Source organism: Lathyrus oleraceus, chromosome 5, assembly GCF_024323335.1.
Source record: "Lathyrus oleraceus cultivar Zhongwan6 chromosome 5, CAAS_Psat_ZW6_1.0, whole genome shotgun sequence".
In the NCBI taxonomy this organism is placed as follows: domain Eukaryota; kingdom Viridiplantae; phylum Streptophyta; class Magnoliopsida; order Fabales; family Fabaceae; genus Lathyrus; species Lathyrus oleraceus.
In genome coordinates, this window is record NC_066583.1 from 498063675 (window position 1) to 498081716 (window position 18042).

General features: G+C 37.6%; 1 pseudogene; it reads left to right on the forward strand.

The window, feature by feature from the left end:
• Nucleotides 1-9438: 9438 nt before the first annotated feature.
• Nucleotides 9439-9538, forward strand: LOC127089303 (uncharacterized; annotated as a pseudogene).
• Nucleotides 9539-18042: the final 8504 nt, after the last annotated feature.

The following is an 18042-nucleotide window of genomic DNA, read 5'->3' on the forward strand; positions in this document are numbered from 1 at the left end:
AGATAAACTAAAGTAAATGATAATATAATCTAATTGAATTAAGTCTTAAAATGTGATATAATTTCGTGTTATCAAACTCCCCCATACTTAAATCTTTGCTTGTCCTCAAGCAAAATTCAGTATAGAACTTGTTAAAAGTTTTAGCCAGATGAAATTTCAAAGCACACATCAATTCGTACTAGGTTGCAAATGGATTTTTGTTTAGGAGGACTTGAGTTTAACCTTGACATCAACAACTACCGTTACAACTTAGATAACCCTACCTTATGCAAATCAGTTCAAGTACCCTATGATAGCTATCCTGGTTCCTTTAGTCTTATTTTACCCGTTTTCATTCTAGCGAAATCACATTAAGCCCTTTATCTTTTCGCGCACATAGTGGAGTAACCGGTTAGTGATTATGATCCGCTTTTAGCTAGAAGTTCTGGTACATAAGTCGGATAACTTCATTATTCAGTCCATTGCAAATTGCGGGGGATCGAACCGTAGTCCGCCCTACCAAGTTCAGTACCAGATTCCTACTGAACCAACTCATAATGGATCTTTCGTATTGTGCTTTTGCATGATCTGCAGCCTTTAGATTAAATGATCTGGTAAGGATCACCTAATTTACTTAGTGCATTTCTTGATATATTTATATATCTTAGGTTACTTTGGGGATCATTCACTTATATTCATCGGCCCTCCACGTAGTTTGCTATTAAGATGGTGCTGACTTCTGTATAAACTACTTGGGGTTGCCATAGAACTAAAAGTTCAAGGAATCGGTATAATAGGTACTTATCCTGATCTAACATATTGAGGTTCTCAGAGCGTTGTTATGGTAATGATTTTGTTTTGATTTCACTCAAATTTTATAAAGTAAGCAACCTTTATACTTATTGGGTGTGTTAAAAAATTTTTGTTATGGCTCAAGAAAATTGAGGGGAATAGATAATAAGAATTTTTCACACTAGGGACTTGACTTAAAATAAATATATATTATAATAAATTTTTTTTTTTTTTTTTCATAATAAGAAAGGGAAATAACAATGAAAAGGGAAAATAACATACTTGAAAAATGGTAATAGGAAGAATATTGTTTCCCCCCCATACTTAAACTAAACATTGTCCTCAATGTTTTAAGGGAAGGAAATACAAAATGGAAAGGCAAAAGAAAATAACAACTAAGGCTACCTTCCGCCTCTGGTTCTTGGACCTGGTGATCTTTGACGTATGTCTAAGTTGTCGAACCTGCTGAACAATTCAGTAAACCGCTGGTCGGTTATGGCATTCCGAGCGTCCTGTTGCTGTTGCATTTGACGCATCATCTGCATCATCTCTGTATTCTGTGCCTGCATTCCATCGATAGCATCCATAATGTCGTCGTTGGTCGCAGGCCTTCGTCGTCGACGACGTTGGGAGGATGGGCCGGCTGCATTTCTGGAAGGGTTGAGCGGGGCTGAATGTTGTGTAGGAGGATGATCACCTTGTTCCATTTCTTCAAACTCATCTGTTTGTGGGTTTGTTTGTAAAGGCTCGGTGGTTTCAGGAGCGTTTAGATCGTAGAGGTGGCGGTCGGGGTTTGTGACATCAGTTAGGGCGATGTTTGGTAGAACAACGCTTGGGACAGCCTGGTTGTTCACCATAAGATAATATCCTCCGCCGACTCTGTTTTTAATCAGGCGGCTGGAGCGGCAATAGCTGATATCCATAGACAGGGGAGGTAGGGATTCTAAAGTTTGGAGTCTATCCCCTAGGTGTAGGCCAAGTGCTATGGAGGTTATTAATCCACCAATTATAAAGGGTTGCCGGCCTCTAGCACATAAGGTGCGGATATGATGAAAGAGAAAAGAGGCGGCGTTTACCTGAGTATCCGGTTCGAAGACGCATTGGAGGAAAAATAGCTCCTTTGAGTTGACCTTACTGTTGTTTGGTCTTCCAAAAATTGTGTTTTGCAAGATGCGGATGAAGTACCGGATAGTGGGGTTATGTATATGGGAGAGAAGGAGTTCTTCCCAGTTGTAGGTATCTATACCGGTAATTTTCTTAAAAAGGCCAAAAACGCCAACTGTGTTCCAGTTTGAGTTTGGAGGGATTCTGGGATGTACCTGACCTTCTATGGGAAATTGTAACATGGTACTCAATTGGTTTTGGGTTAAGGAGTACTCAGTGTTGAACATGCGGAAGGTTGCGGTACCAGTTAAAAATTCGTCTTCACCGGCGGGAGTGGTGTAGTCGTATGAACTTAAGAATTCTAAGGTTAGGGATGGATAGGTGGGTTGATTATGAGTGCAAAGGAAGGTTAAGTCGGCTAGGCGGAGCATCCATTCGATACCTTGGAGTAATCCTAATTGTTGTAAACAAGTTAAATCGGGGTACCTGGTGGAAGCGACGCCTCGCTGTTGGAAACGTTCGAATTGCTCTTGCTGATAGTTGTCATCTCCGGATCGGAAGATGATATTTCCGAAATTTTGATTTCCCGCCATTGTGATGAATTTTTTGAAGGGGTGATTTGGAAAGAAATGTATTTGATATGAGAGAATTGTTTTGTGGTGAATGAAGGAAGTTTTGGTAGGTATTTATAGGAGAAGGATTGGAAGATAAAAAGAAAAAGTGGTTGAAGAGTAATTAAGTGTGGTAAATGAAAAATGAATGGGGAATGTAAAAAAATTAAAGTGTAACGTTCGTCTCCAACGGCTCCCTAACGTTCACATGTCTGAGGGGCGTTACGCTCGTCACAAGGCTGTGACGCTCGTAACAGGCAATAGGCGTGCCGTCCGTTATGGGTAGTGTGACGCTCGTCACACATTTCTTTTTGGAAAGGCTTTCAGCAGCGCCTCACAGAATTACTTTGGTAGGTATTTTAATGTTTCATTTTGCTTATGATCATTTTTAGTCTGCAGTTTTAATGTATTGTGCACGCTTACTTGCTTTGTATAATAATAATAATAGGTAACAACAGTAGAGCATAATAGCCATTGCATAATAAAATTAACTAAACAGCTTCAATAAGAATGATCATAATGTATTACAGGGAAGGAAAACAATGAAATGAAATAGAAATAAACATGAATTCAAACAACATTAATGAAAAATCTAGCCTAAAACTAAATAACTTAGAAAGAAATAACTAAATTCCATCTATCTTCGGATCTCTGGCCGGAGGAGTAAAAGAGTTAACATGATGCCGTAACATACGTAACTGACTTGCCGTGCTGCTCATGTATTCTAGGATTTCAAGTCTCAAGTTATGGAAATCTTCCCTGAGGGCGTCTTGTTCTGACATCAAGGCTTCAATGACGGTTTTAATATCTGTTCCTGGCATATGATGTCGGAGATCAGGCATGACTGATTCTTCGGTCAGGGCAGGCTGAGGAGGAGGATCAATATCATAGTAGCCTGAAGGTGTCTGAGGGTCAGATTCAACAAGAGAGATATGGTCAACATAGTGCTCATAGTCATCACAAATCTCATAATCCTGGATGGATTCAGTGGATCCAGCAGGAGTTGGGGTTTCATTCAGGTTATAGAGCCAGTTCCTTTGGTTATGAACACTAGTTCTAGGATCGGGCATGGTGAATAGGCAGAGAACCTGGTTATCAATAATAAGCTCGAACTCATCAGACCCTATGTTTGCTATAAACATAGTGTTGAAGAGGAAGGGTATACTCATAGTAGTAATGCCACAAAAAGGGCTAAGGTCAAGCATAGGCTGACGTAATCCAATAGCATTACCTATCATAGTGATCAAACCGCCTATTCTAACGGGTGCTCGCTCATCCTGGATAAGGTGGTCCAAATTAGCTAACATAAAAGTAGCACCGTTTACTGGACGGTTCTGGGAAGCACAAAATATGATGAAGAGTTCATCACGTGAAACTGAAGTACTATTTGGCTTCTTCCCAAATAAAGTGTGGGTCAGGATCTTATGGAAATAGCGAAAAGCCGGGTTATGTATGTTTCCAGAGAGAAACTCATGTTCTTCGGGCTCATCATTTCCAGTCAGCTTACCCCAAAAGTGTTCAAGCTCTCTATATTCAAAAAGTTCTTCCTGGCTTACAGTGAATGTATCAAAGGAGGTAGGAAAACCCAAAAGGTTGGTGAAGTCTCTAATATTAAATTGGTACTCCATATTGAACATTCTGAACTGGATAAAACCTCTGCTAATTCCTTTTCCATGGCTGGGTAGATAGATTAATGAACTAAGGAATTCTAGTGTGAGTCTCCGGTAGGTGGTGAAATGTCTCAGGATAGGGGAGGTCTCCCATCCTATCTGATTCAGCAAAAACAGGACATTCTGTCTCAATCCAAGGGCAGTCATAGCCCAATCATCAGCATATAAACTAGGTAGCATCTCTCTAGCGGCTAGTTCTTCAAACTTTCGTTTCTGAGCCATTCCTCTGAACTTGATACCCATACGATCAGAATGTCCCATCTGGTTAGTGTTAGCTAGAGAAAAGAAACATGAGTTTAAGTCAGGATTTGGCCAAATGCCGAAAGAAGAAAAGAATTATTATTATTATATATAGATATATTTTTTTTTCTTTTTGAATAAATCAATAATGAATACTAAATAGAAATTAAAAGAATAATTAAGAGAAAAATAAGGAAATGATAATAATAATAGAATAATAAAATAACAAATTAATTTGTGGGTTGTCTCCCACTAAGCGCTTTGTTTAAATGTCGCAAGCTCGACAAAGAAATTGTTAAATATAGTCTATGAGTCCTGGGGGCGTTTCGTCTAAGTGTAGAATTTGCGAATCCTCGTTGGTTTCCGCATAGTGATAATGTTTCAGACGTTGCCCGTTTACGGTGAACGGTTCTGTAGATTGTCCTTTTATTTCTACCGCTCCACTGGGAAAGATTTTAGTGATATGAAAAGGTCCTGACCATCTGGATCGTAGTTTTCCCGGGAATAACTTTAGTCTAGAGTTAAACAAAAGTACTGCGTCGCCTTGCTTGAAGATTTTCCTTGATATACGCTTGTCATGCCATTGTTTTGTTCTTTCTTTATAGATTTTGGCATTTTCATAGGCGTCTCTTCTGAGTTCCTCTAATTCGTTTATGTCAAGGATTCTCTTTTCACCGGCGGCTTTATAATTCAAATTTAAATTTCTGATAGCCCAATAGGCTTTATGTTCTAATTCTACCGGGAGGTGACAGGATTTTCCATAAATGAGCTTAAATGGGGTCGTCCCTATGGGAGTTTTATAAGCAGTTCGGTATGCCCATAAAGCTTCTGGTAATTTCAATGACCAATCTTTCCTTGAAGTGGCGACCGTTTTTTCTAGTATTTGCTTGATTTCTCTGTTAGATACTTCCACTTGTCCACTGGTTTGAGGGTGGTAAGGTGTTGCTATCCTATGTCTCACTCCATATTTAAGTAGTAGTTTTTCGAGTACCTTGGATATAAAGTGTGATCCACCATCACTGACTACTATTCTTGGGATGCCAAATCTCGGAAATATTATATTTTTAAAGAGTCTAGTTACTACTCGGGTGTCATTTGTTGGAGAAGCTATAGCTTCGATCCATTTTGATACGTAGTCAACTGCCACGAGTATGTATTTGTTACCGAAAGAGGATGGGAAAGGTCCCATGAAGTCTATCCCCCACACGTCAAAAATCTCTACTTCCAAAATACCTTTTTGTGGCATCTCGTCACGTCTAGATATGTTTCCCGTGCGTTGACATCTGTCACACTCCTTAATAGCCGCATGTACGTCCTTCCATATAGTTGGCCAATAAAAGCCAGCTTGTAGGATTTTAGAGCAGGTCTTGGATGTACTTGTGTGTCCACCATAAGGCGCAGAGTGACAGTGTTGGATTATATTTTCTACCTCTTCTTCGGGTATACATCGACGGAAAATACCATCGGGGCCTCTTTTGAAAAGTAAGGGATCATCCCAGTAATAGTGTTTTATGTCGTGGAAGAATCGTTTCTTCTGCTGGTAAGATAAAGTAGGTGGAACTATTCCGGCAGCTAAATAATTGACTAGATCAGCGTACCATGGTGTGACAGATATAGCTAAGGTGGTTTCTACTTGCATGTCGGAGTTGTTCTCTTCCAAAGTAGCTATGAGTTTATCATACGAGAAATCATCATTAATGGATGTTCTTTCTGGTTCAAGGTTCTCAAGTCTAGAGAGATGGTCTGCTACTACGTTTTCAGTTCCTTTCTTGTCCTTGATTTCTAAGTCGAATTCTTGTAGTAACAAGATCCATCTTAGGAGTCTAGGTTTAGCATCCTTTTTTGTTAAAAGGTACCTGATAGCAGCGTGATCAGTGTAAACTATTATTTTGGCTCCTACCAGGTAAGAACGAAATTTATCTAGCGCAAATACCACTGCTAGGAGTTCTTTCTCGGTTGTGGCATAATTCATCTGTGCTTCATCCAGGGTTCTGCTAGCGTAATATATAACGTGAAGCTTTTTATCCTTTCTTTGTCCTAAAACAGCACCTACAGCATAATCACTGGCATCGCACATTATTTCGAATGGTTCATTCCAGTCTGGTGTCTGCATAATGGGTGCGGAGATCAATGCTTGTTTAAGAGTTTGAAATGCTTTTAAACAGTTATCGTCGAATATGAATTCAGCATCTTTCATCAACAGTCCAGTTAAGGGTTTAGTTATCTTAGAGAAGTCTTTGATGAATCGTCGGTAAAAACCGGCGTGTCCTAAAAAGCTTCGTACTTCTCTCACAGTTCTTGGGGGTTGAAGATTTTCGATTACCTCTATTTTGGCTTTGTCTACTTCAATTCCTCTGTTCGAGATTATGTGTCCTAAAACAATTCCTTCTTGTACCATAAAGTGGCACTTTTCCCAATTAAGTACTAAGTTTACTTTTACACATCGCTCAAGAACTCTTTCTAGGTTTTCAAGGCATTCTTCGAAACTTTGTCCGTATACAGAAAAGTCATCCATAAATACTTCCATGATGTTTTCGAGAAAGTCGGCGAAAATCGCCATCATGCATCTTTGAAAAGTTGCAGGGGCATTACACAGACCAAACGGCATTCGTCTATAAGCGAAGGTACCAAAAGGGCATGTGAATGTTGTCTTTTCTTGGTCATCAGGGTGAATTGGTATTTGAAAGAAGCCTGAATAACCGTCTAAATAACAGAAATGTGAATGTTTAGCTAATCGTTCTAACATCTGGTCAATGAATGGTAAAGGGAAATGATCTTTTCGGGTTGCTTTGTTTAGTTTCCTATAATCAATGCACATTCTCCATCCCGATTCGATTCGTTTAGTTATAGTTTCTCCTTTTTCGTTTTCAATAACGGTTATGCCTCCTTTCTTTGGTACAACGTGTACAGGACTAACCCATTTGCTATCAGATATAGGATATATAATACCTGCTTCTAATAACTTGGTTATTTCTTTCTTTACTACCTCACTTAGGATCGGATTCAGTCTTCTCTGGTGTTCCCTAGAGGTTTTACAGTCTTCTTCTAACATGATGCGGTGCATACAAATAGAAGGGCTTATTCCTTTGAGATCGGTGATGTGGTATCCTAGTGCGGTTGGATATTTTCTTAAGATATGTAGGAGTTTTTCTGTTTGGAGTCTTCCTAGATCTGCATTAACTATCACAGGTCGTTCAAGTTCTAAGTCTAGGAATTCATATCTCAGATTTTTGGGAAGTGTTTTCAAATCAGGGGTTGGTTTGTTAAGACACTGCGTAGGATCCGGTGTTATTGCTAAGCATTGTTTAGATTTGTCCTCTAAAAGATAGTCTGATGATTTGTCTTCTCCTGACTCTGCTTCTTTTATGCATTCATCGATGATATCCATGAAATAACATGTATCTTCTATTGCAGGTGCTTTCAAGAATTGGGAAAGAATGAATTCAATTTTCTCTTCACCTACTTCGAAGGTGAGTCGTCCTCGTTTTACGTCTATGATTGCACCGGCAGTTGCTAAGAATGGTCTTCCTAGTATAATAGGTGTCGTATCATCTTCTCTAATGTCCATAATTGTGAAGTCAGTGGGAATGTAAAACTGACCTATGCGTACGGGAACGTTTTCAAGGATTCCTACAGGATATTTGATGGAACGATCTGCTAATTGCACAGACATTTTGGTCGGTCTTAATTCTCCCATTTCCAGTTTCTTACATATGGATAAAGGCATAACGCTAATTCCGGCTCCTAAATCGCATAAGGCTTTGTCGATGACAAATTTTCCTATGTGACAGGGTATAGAGAAACTACCCGGATCCTTGAGTTTAGGGGGCATGTTTTGGATTATAGCGCTACATTCGGCAGGGAGTGTAACGGTTTCGCTATCCTCAAGTTTCCTCTTATTAGAAAGAATTTCTTTTAAGAATTTAGCATATGAGGGCATCTGCGTAATAGCTTCGGTAAACGGAATTGTAACGTTTAATTGTTTAAGGAGATCAACAAATTTTCTAAATTGGCCTACATCTTTGGTTTTAACAAGCCTTTGAGGGTAAGGTATAGGTGGTTTGTAAGGTGGTGGAGGTACATAAGGTTCCTTCTTTTCTAGGGTTTCCTTATTACTCTCTTCCTTTTCCTTAGGTTCACTTTCCTCAGTAGATTTCTTAGGGTTTTGGTTTTCTATCCTTGGGTCAGACGGTCCTTCCACTTCCGTTCTACTTCTTAATATAATTGCATGAGCTTGGCTTCTCGGATTGGGTTGGGGCTGTCCAGGGAATGTACCAGTTGGTGCAGCAGTAGGTGCTTGTTGTTGAGCTACTTGAGATATTTGCGTTTCCAGCATTTTGTTATGGGTAGCCAGGGCATCTACTTTGCTTGCTAGTTGTTTAAGTTGTTCGCCAGTGTGTATGTTCTGGTTTAAGAAATCTTTATTGGTTTTTTGTTGGGAAGCTATAAAGTTTTCCATCATGATTTCCAAGTTGGATTTTCTAGGGGTATTATTGTTAGGATTCGGTTTCTGATATCCCGGAGGTATAGATGGGGCTTGATTTGGAGACTGTCCAGGTGCGTATAAAGCATTATTACTCTTATATGAGAAGTTTGGATGGTTCTTCCAATTTGGGTTACAGGTATTCGAATAGGGGCTTCCTTGAGCATAGTTTACTTGCTCTGTTTGGATTCCAGTCAAGAGTTGACATTCCGCAGGAGTGTGGCCTTGGATTCCACAGACCTCGCAATTCTGAGTTATAGCAACCACGGCTGCTGGAGGCGATACGTTTAAACTTTCAATCTTCTGGACCAAAGCATCCACTTTTGCATTAACGTGATCAAGGTTACTTATCTCGTACATGCCAGTTTTCGGTTGAGGTTTTTCCACATTCGTTCGTTCGGTTCCCCACTGATAGTGGTTTTGGGCCATGCTCTCGATAAGCTGGTAAGCATCAGCGTAAGGTTTGTTCATTAGTGCACCACCTGCAGCGGCGTCTATTGTTAACCTTGTGTTGTATAAGAGACCATTATAAAATGTGTGAATTACTAACCAGTCTTCCAAACCATGGTGTGGGCAAAGTCTCATCATGTCTTTGTATCTTTCCCATGCTTCGAAAAGAGACTCGTTGTCTTTCTGTTTAAATCCGTTTATCTGGGCTCTTAACATAGCTGTTTTGCTTGGCGGAAAATATCGGGCAAGAAAAACTTTCTTCAACTCGTTCCATGTGGTGACTGAGTTGGAAGGAAGAGATTGAAGCCATCTTCTAGCGCTATCTCTTAATGAGAAAGGAAAAAGACGAAGTCGAATTGCCTCTGAAGTGACACCATTAGCTTTAACAGTATCAGCGTATTGGACAAATACGGATAAATGAAGGTTTGGATCTTCGGTAAGATTTCCAGAGAATTGGTTCTGTTGCACAGCCTGCAACAACGAAGGTTTAAGTTCAAAGTTGTTTGCTTCGATTGCGGGTGGAGCAATACTTGAATGCGGTTCATCTTGCGATGGAGCGGCGTAATCTCTAAGAGCACGAGCTGGTTCTGCCATCTCGGTTAAAGAAGGAAAATCTTTGAGATCAGGAAGGTCTATAGGAGGGAGATTGTTTTCAGCACGATATTCCCGAATTCGTCGTAAGACTCGGAGATATAGTTCGATATCGTTGATTCGTAAATAGAGCGGTTCGCCTTGAGAGCGAGTGCGTGGCATACAAATCAACGAAAGAAAGAAAATAGAAGGAAAAGAAACCTTAGTCTCTACAGCGTAACGGAAGAGTTACGATATCGATTGAATAAAAATCCCCGGCAACGGCGCCAAAAACTTGATCGCTCGACTGGGTGAGTCGAGAATGGGATACAAACTGCAAGTGCACAGTTCTATCGCGTAGTTTTAAAAGATATCGATCCCACAGGGACTTATGAATCGATATACCGTTATCTAAGGTTACTACGTAAATCTAAGGTGAAAATGTTTGATTGTTTGGGAAAAACTAAGAGCTAAACTAATATCTAGATTAAATATTAATAAGACGGATATCGGTATGTAGTTCGTCAAAACTAGGGAATCAAGTCTTTGTCGGTTTCTTAGTTGTAAAATGAATCGTTTCGGTTAACTTTATTGGTTAAAGGTTCTATCTCAAACTCTCGCTCTGTTGAATAAACCATGATTTTATATTAATGTTGCTGTCACTTATAATTAAGTCAAAAACCATATTTTGAAAACAATAAAGTTGCAGAAACTCTTTTTAAGAAAATACTGACCGTTTTAAACACCCTTATCTCAAACTCTCGCTCTGTTGACTTAGGTTATATAATTAAATCCAAATGCTTAACTCTCGTCCTCACATTCAATCTTTAAAAATACTTTTTGGAAAAGGTCAGAATTTAATTAACTCTAAAACTTGCTCTCGCCCTGATCTAGAATTAATGCCTAACTTACACTGTCCAGTTAAAATCTCAAACTCTCGCTCTATTGATTTTAACTTCTTTATGTCTTTTACTTTTGTAAAAAAATCTTGTTATTAAACCTGTAAGTTGAAACCGTAAAAAGATTGATTTTGATTTTAAGTTTAGATAGACCGACTCAGTCTTGATCCCTTATTCTGCTTACTTTACATACCGATACCTAGGCAAATTAGCCAGACATGCTAAATAAATAAGAACTTATATCATGCATAAACAGACTCATTCCAGGCAGATAATACAGATAAATAATAAAACAAAATATTAAATAACGATTAAAGAACCTGAATGCGTAATACAATGGTCTTGAACACTCCACCACAAGCCGGTAGGATTTGTTCTTGGATTCTTCAATTAAACAGTAAATTAAATCAAGGAAATAAAACTGGAATATAACGTAAGGTTAAATCCGGTATAAAGATGCACAATAGTTTCCGGTGTAGAAACTATTATGCGAAAAATATCTAAAAGCTAAAATTGGAAAGGTAAATTTGCAAGGGAAAAGAATGTAAAGCTTGCAAAAGGAATAAATAAAATAAACAGTGCTAAGTGCTGGAAAGGAAAAATAAGCAAAAGGCGTGAAAAGAAAATTTGGCAGAGCTTCGGCAATGTGAGCGTGGAAAAACCGTTCTTTGAAACTTCCCAATTAGTTCCTATTTATACAGCTGCTGGTGTAACTACATTTCAAGGGTTTCCGTGTGCGTGGTCTCGTTCCGAGGGTTAAGCGTGCGTGGAAGTAGCTTTCAACGTGGTCAGTTGAGTTCCTTGCGCCAAAAATATAGAGGACTGGTGTGACGTTCGTCACACCATGTGTGACGCTCGTCACAGGAGTGCTTTTAGTGTGACGCTCGTCACACTCCTTGTGACGCCCGTCACAGGCATAACGTGCACTTTCTTTGGGCTGGGCTTGGTCTTTGTTGTTTGTTTCCTTTTTATTCCTTTTTACACCTCTTTTTCTTCCCTTTTTCACTTTTGCTTCAAAATGGATACCTGACATAAATAGCAAGGAAATACTGCATAATATCTGATAAAATGAGATAAACTAAAGTAAATGATAATATAATCTAATTGAATTAAGTCTTAAAATGTGATATAATTTCGTGTTATCATGCACTAAGAACTTTACTCTTTTTTGTAATTGAGTATTGTCTTTTTGCAACATAATTGAATGAATGTTTCATCTAGGACTTAAAACCACAAATTGTGAGGAAACCTCCATTTTACACTTAAATGCTGGATTCTAATAAGCTTTGTTGATTCATTTGATTCATGCTTTGTCTTTTATTATTGTGAATATGTGGAAGCAATTAGAAATGATCAAGGCACTTGTTTTCTATCGAGCACAACCAGTTCCAAATACAACTTACCTGTGAGCAGAGAGAGTATTCGTTAACCCCTTTGAGCTTAAACAGTTGAATCTTAGCTTGAAATAAAGCGAGATTTCAAAAATCTTTTTCTTGAAACCCGGAAAATTTTGATAATTGTTCTTTTGCCGTAAAAATTCAAGAGCATTCACTTAGGGTGAGTAAGAAATAAGTTGGGGAGAACGAAAATGAGAATCGGTAAGTGCCACAACTCTTGAAAAACCGAGCAAGCATAAAAAAAATTATATATATATATATATATATATATATATATATATATATATATATATATATAATATATATATATATATATATATATATATATATATATATATATATAATATAATATATATATATATATATATATATATATATATATATATATATATATATATATAATATATAGAAAAGAGAAACATCTGTTTTGTAAATATGATGTGAAAGAAAAAAAAATATAGAGAAAATAAAAATGAATGCTTGCTTGGAAGAAAAATAGTGGGAAAAAAATTGAGTTGTGAAATAAGAGTTGTGAAGGTTTCAAATCAGAAATAAATGGAACGAAGTTGAGATGTGTGAATAATGTACAGTGAATGTCTCTTTTGCATCGGCAATTTCGTTTTCAATGGCCTTAGAAATGACCCTTGTTTGTTAACCTAACCAAGCTTCAACCGAAAAACCCTTAGTGATCTTCATGCTTCCACATTACCATTTATAATTGTTAGACATTGTATGAATTGAATTGATTTTATCATTGTTTGTTAGAGAGTGAGATTATTCCCGCAGTTGCAAACGCGTAATTTCTTCAATCCTTATTCGAAGAGGAGAGATAGGGTGATTCATTCAAGATAATATTGTTGTAGATAGATACATATTTTGCATTGCTACTAAGTCTTAGTTCTTGTGTATTATTTTATTCGAACCGTTGGAAATTTGTATCTGCTGATTCGCTTGTGTTTGAGCCGTTTTATCCAACTTCGGAGAAACCTTTCTCTTAAAGCAAATCCTCTTGTCCTTCAAGAGGCATACTTTGCTTGAGGACAAGCAAGAATCTAGTTGGGGAGAGTTGTTAGATACCCAAAAGTGCTTATTTGAGCTATCAAATATGGGTATCTTTCACTCCATTTCCTTGCTAAGGTGTTCGAAACCACCTTTGTTTTAGATGAAACGCAATACAATGATAAACGATCTTGGTACCTTTGATTTGTGTGTTATTGTGCAGGAAGTAGGCATGAAATAATAGAAAATGAAGACACAAGAAATTTGGCAAAGGGATCAAATAAAATAAGCATTCATCAGCTTGCTCGCTAGGCGAGGGCTGTGGCGAAGGACTCGCTAGGCGAGCGTCCAGCGAGAGCCCAGCGAAAAGCTCCAGTATTTTACAGTGGCAAACATCACCACACTCGCTAGGCGAGCTTCCAGCGAGGTGTGTAGCGAACACGTCCAGACTTGGTGAAAAGCGCAGCCAGCACTCACTCGCTAGGCGAGCCTTTAGCGAGCTCCCAGCGAGCATTCCAGTAGCAAAACCTCTCAAGCTCGCTGGAGCGAATGTTGAAGCGTGACCTTCGCTAGGCGAAGGTTTTGTTCGCTAAGCGAACATGACAGTCTGGCAATGGTTGTTTCTCTGAGCGCAGGTGCCTCAGGTGCCTCATTTAGGGGCTCGCTAGGCGAGCCATTCTGCTCGCCTAGCGATCATGACAGCTCAGTAGCAACTCTATAAGTAGCAAGGGCTACTTTTTGGAGTCATACCTTACTTTCCATACTTTTGTACTTTTTTAGATATTTTCCAGCATTGCTCTAAGGATCCTTTGTGACCTAGAAACCATTTCTCTTCATCTCTTAACAATCTTTCACAAAAAGAAGGTGGATTCCCATCCAATCTCGATTATTTGACTCGGATGTTGATCAATCTTCTTCCGAAACTTGTTGAACAAGCTACCATGAAAATGAGTAGCTAAGTCCTTCATTTTGTCAAGGTTAGATGTAGATGATCATTAGCTTTGTGTGTAAATGTAAGGATCTTCATTTGTAAACTCTTTAATGGTGAATATATGGTGAAAACTTTGTTCTTATTGAAAACTCTTTGTGTTGGTTTATGATCGAGAGATGTTTACCAACTCTTAACCTAGGTTTTCATCCAATCTTGTTTGTTAGCTAGAGATAGTAATGAATGATTTTGTTCACCATAAGGTTGAACCAAAAAGTTGTCATTTTGATAGATTGTGTTAGAGATAAACAATGGATCAAAATGGGAAAACTCACAATGTGTGTTAGAGATAAACACATTGGGAGGACTTTGTGAAATAGTTTATCATCTAAAGGAGTTTATAATTTTTGTTTATCGAACATATACATGCAAAGTGATCGTCGAACCCTAACTTTGGCAATATTTCTCAAATATTCAAACCAAAACTTTTACCGCATTTTATTACACTTTTATGCAAGATACCGCGACAAACACCAAACCCCATTGTTACCTTAAGCTAAGAATTAAAACAACTGTCGAAAGGCGGTGATATCTCACAATCCCTGTGGAGACGATAACAAAAACCCGACACTTAAAATTACAATCAACACCCTGTAGGTTTTCGCGACATTGATAATTATATTAAATCATGTATTTAACATAATAAACAGTGAGCGGTATCTAGCAACACATCACTGCTACCTAAGACACGAAAATGTCATATGATCTGACAAATCCTTTTGTGATAATACTTATGTGTACAATTACCCTTTTTCCCTTATGTCTATATTGAACACAAGGCATAGACCGTGTCATCCTTGTCCAGTTCAATATTGGGCCCATAGACATTTATCCTGTTACGCATGATGGGCAAATTCCATCTAGGTCACTCATGCCCCTTAGCATGCTTCGTGGAGTACCCATCAATTGTCTTTATGGTCATCCAGTTACGGACAACGTTTGATCAGCAATAAGGCACTCGACTCTACATCTAGGGTCCATAGTGGTTTCAGGTCGAAGGGTGGTATACACCATTATCACCATGAGAATAACTTATGACACTTTGCATAACATTCTATATAGTATTCTCAAAGCGGGTCAATCCAGTATAAATATTACTCTTAATATTCGTACCTATGTTTAAGACTTGATAACTCCTTATCCAGGATCCATGAGATGTGATCATCAGTCTATAAACATAATAGTCTTCATGCTTTAATGTTATCCCACTTCACAATAAAGCTCGACTACGGACACTTTAAGAATAATGTCCTTATGTTTAATGTGATCTCATGATTAAGTCATACTTGATACATTAAACAGACTAGCTATTCTAGGGACTTTATTAAACAAACATAATAAAGAAAAAACTTTTTATTATTAATAAATAATTCGATACAAGTACCAAAAGTATTGGCCTCTAGGGCTTACACCAACAACAACTTCATCCTCACTTCTTCCTTTGACAACCAAACCGCCATAACCTTTCTCAACTCATCAACGTCGCCGCAATCCCCTTTGAAACACCACTGATCACTTCTCCGCCATCACCGCGAAAACCCATTCATCGACCTCCCGCCGTTAACCTCCAACAACACGATAACTCTCCACATCACAACCAATTCACCAAACCTCTTCAATCTTCCGTCCAACCACTTCCTTTCTCCTTCTTCTAACAACCTTCAAATCTATCTTCAATCCCCGCACAACACGAACTCATACCATCCCTTGAATTTCAGTGGCCCATTGTTAATGGTTTCAAAGCTTCATTACAAAGAAATTTGATGACCGTTTTGTATTGGTTAGGTTGTTACAGAAGTTTTTTGTGGTTTGCGAGATCGTGGTGCATTTTGGTTTAGGTAAACCGTTTCAACAAGATGTCGGTTCGAAGAAGATTGTGGTGATAGGTTGGTGTTGTGTTGATTCGTGTCTCTAATTCGAAAATCTGGTAATGATTATAGAATTGCGTTGCAGTTTGAACTCTTCTGTTTTTGTTACTTGTCATGCACCGATTATATGGGTGTGTGTGTTATTAGAGCTTCATGGCCTATTCTATTTCGATTATATGCACTTTTTTCGATCTGATTATAGAGTTTACATTTGATGATCGGTATTGTAATACTGCTGCATTTTTTTCTTTCGTTTCAAGTTTGCCCATGTTATATTATGGAATTTGAATTGTTGTTTTACCGATTAAATTTTGATAAGATTTTGCTGCCGCTGGTTCTTATTGTTAAAGCCCATTAGTTTGTGGAGAAATGTTGCTACGGTTTCTTTATGAAAACAAATACATCACAGGACATGTGTTATCTATGAAAATATAACTCATTTTGTTTTGCCTTTTATTTGGTTACTATAATATCTATTTTTGTTTCAATTGGATTGCATTCCGTATCCAATTCATTAGGTGTGCCGATTGTAAACCACCTCGATTCTGTTTCGTTTACACCTATGTAATTAAGTAAATAGTTTGTGTCATTGCATTGTTACTCTATCATTGCTTGTGTTTTCTTTTTTTTTATATAGTTTTATATACTTTTGGTTTGTTTGATTTTTTTTTAGTTATATATATTATCTTTATTGTTAATACTGTTTTCATTTTATTATTATAATATTGAAATTTGGTGTTGATTGTGCATTCAGTTACTGTATTGGGATGTTTAAATTTGAGAATTGTTATAAACTTATAACATTGTAAATAGTTGGATTGGTGTTGTTTCGATTTTGTCTTCATTACATTTTAAATCGGATTGAATCCGTGGATTCGGCAATTTCATGTCGTTATGCCGCCCAAATTTCTATACATTGATCGTGTATTTTCACTGCGTTTCGATCCTTACATACGACACTCCAACTCTGTTGTCACTATGTACAAACCGGTTTATGAGCACGTTGTCACCGATTCAATTCAATCAATTAAATTGACATTGTCACTTAATTCTTTCTCTTTTAATTATAACAAATTAATTAATTAAATTTTGTCCAATTAGTTAATTACCATTAATTAATTTTATTTTATTTGATTATTTAATTTTAATTAAATAATTTTGATAATTAATCTTAATTAATTTAATTAATCGATTCAATCGAACTTTAACCAATTAATTTTGATAATTAAATGTTGATCGACTTCTTCCACAACCATTTCAATCTCATCGATTTAAAACCATGATAAACAACTAAAATCACACAATTCTCGATTCAATGTCAAACTCATTTTCAAATACCTTTGTAAGTTGATTGCTTTTAAGCATCGCCATCAACCTCACATAGCTTACTCTTGGGCTTTCTTACAATGAGACCTACTCGATTATAATTAAATCGATTAGATGATTGATACACTAAGTATTTCTATCTAAATTCGATTAACCGTGCAAATTCAAATCATTTTTCAAATCAATATAATTTCTAAGAATATTCTTTTAAATAAACTTTGGATGAAAACGAGTATATGAGGCGTTCGCCTCACCATCTCTCAAATAATTGAATGATTGTCGCTCGCCATATTGCTCGATTTTTCCATCGTCCGATTAAAACACTCTAAATAAACTTGGATAAAGGAATAGGTGACGCACGCCTCATTATTTCTCGAGTAAGCAAGTGGGAGGCGCACGCCTCACTACCATGCATATTCGATTTCCGCAAATAATTTTCAATAATAATTTGAATGAAAAGGGAGTAAAAGGCGTTTGCCTTGTTATTCCTTGAAATAATTGAACGATTGGTGAGCACCATATTGCTCATTCTTTTGTCGTTCTTCTTCAAAATTCCAAATACACTAAACTTAATTCCTCGCCCTCGTGCGACCAACAACTTAACTCTTTTTAGAAAGAACATTGCTTAATGCTTTCTAGTGCGTACAAAAACTAGCGCTTAAGTCT